Below are 2,302 nucleotides of genomic sequence, written 5' to 3' on the forward strand. Positions count from 1 at the left end.
CATCCAACTAAAGTATATAGATGCTGCCACAAAATACCAGACAAGAATGTCATATCAAAATACAAAAAAAATAAATTTGAATACCAAGTATATGGCAGACTGAAATTGGACACAGTACAACAAGATGTGTCCAACTAAAGTATATAGATGCTGCCACAAAATACAAGACAAGAATGTCATATCAAAATAAAAAAAAATAAACTTGAATACCAAATATATGGCAGACTGAAATTGGACACAGTAAAATAAGATGTGTCCAACTAAAGTATATAGAAGGCTGCCACAAAATACAAGACAAGAATGTCATGTCAAAATACAAAAAAAATAAACTTGAAAAAAAAATACAAGACAAGAATGTCATGTCAAAATACAAAAAAATAAACTTGAATACCAAGTATATGGCAGACTGAAATTGGACACAGTACAATAAGATGCATCCAACTAAAGTATATAGAAGACTGCCACAAAATACAAGACAAGAATGTCATATCAAAATACAAAAAAAATAAACTTGAAAAAAAAATACAAGACAAGAATGTCATATCAAAATACATAAACAATAAACTTGAATACCAAGTATATGGCAGACTGAAATTGGACACAGTAAAATAAGATGCATCCAACTAAAGTATATAGAAGACTGCCACAAAATACAAGACAAGAATGTCATATTAAAATACATAAACAATAAACTTGAATACCAAATATATGGCAGACTGAAATTGGACACAGTAAAATAAGATGCATCCAACTAAAGTATATAGAAGACTGCCACAAAATACAAGACAAGAATGTCATATCAAAATACATAAACAATAAACTTGAATACCAAATATATGGCAGACTGAAATTGGACACAGTAAAATAAGATGCATCCAACTAAAGTATATAGAAGACTGCCACAAAATACAAGACAAGAATGTCATATCAAAATACATAAACAATAAACTTGAATACCAAGTATACGGCAGACTAAAATTGGACACAGTAAAATAAGATGTGTCCAACTAAAGTATATAGAAGGCTGCCACAAAATACAAGACAAGAATGTCATATCAAAATACAAAAAAAATAAACATGAAAAAAAAATACAAGACAAGAATGTCATATCAAAATAAATAAACAATAAACTTGAATACCAAGTATATGGCAGACTGAAATTGGACACAGTAAAATAAGATGCATCCAACTAAAGTATATAGATGCTGCCACAAAATACCAGACAAGAATGTCATATCAAAATACAAAAAAAATAAATTTGAATACCAAGTATATGGCAGACTGAAATTGGACACAGTACAACAAGATGTGTCCAACTAAAGTATATAGATGCTGCCACAAAATACAAGACAAGAATGTCATATCAAAATAAAAAAAAATAAACTTGAATACCAAATATATGGCAGACTGAAATTGGACACAGTAAAATAAGATGTGTCCAACTAAAGTATATAGAAGGCTGCCACAAAATACAAGACAAGAATGTCATGTCAAAATACAAAAAAAATAAACTTGAAAAAAAAATACAAGACAAGAATGTCATGTCAAAATACAAAAAAATACGGTAAACTTGAATACCAAGTATATGGCAGACTGAAATTGGACACAGTACAATAAGATGCATCCAACTAAAGTATATAGAAGACTGCCACAAAATACAAGACAAGAATGTCATATCAAAATACAAAAAAAATAAACTTGAAAAAAAAATACAAGACAAGAATGTCATATCAAAATACAAAAAAAATAAACTTGAAAAAAAAATACAAGACAAGAATGTCATATCAAAATACAAAAAAAATAAACTTGAATACCAAGTATATGGCAGACTGAAATTGGACACAGTAAAATAAGATGCATCCAACTAAAGTATATAGATGCTGCCACAAAATACCAGACAAGAATGTCATATCAAAATACAAAAAAAATAAACTTGAATACCAAGTATATGGCAGACTGAAATTGGACACAGTACAATAAGATGTGTCCAACTAAAGTATATAGATGCTGCCACAAAATACAAGACGAGAATGTCATACCAAAATACATAAACAATAAACTTGAATACCAAATATATGGCAGACTGAAATTGGACACAGTAAAATAAGATGCATCCAACTAAAGTATATAGAAGACTGCCACAAAATACAAGACAAGAATGTCATATCAAAATTAAAAAAAATAAACTTGAATACCAAATATATGGCAGACTGAAATTGGACACAGTAAAATAAGATGTGTCCAACTAAAGTATATAGAAGGCTGCCACAAAATACAAGACAAGAATGTCATATCAAAATAC

The sequence above is a fragment of the Eutrigla gurnardus genome, assembly GCF_963514095.1.
Source record: "Eutrigla gurnardus genome assembly, chromosome: 13".
NCBI classification, from domain to species: Eukaryota; Metazoa; Chordata; class Actinopteri; order Perciformes; family Triglidae; genus Eutrigla; species Eutrigla gurnardus.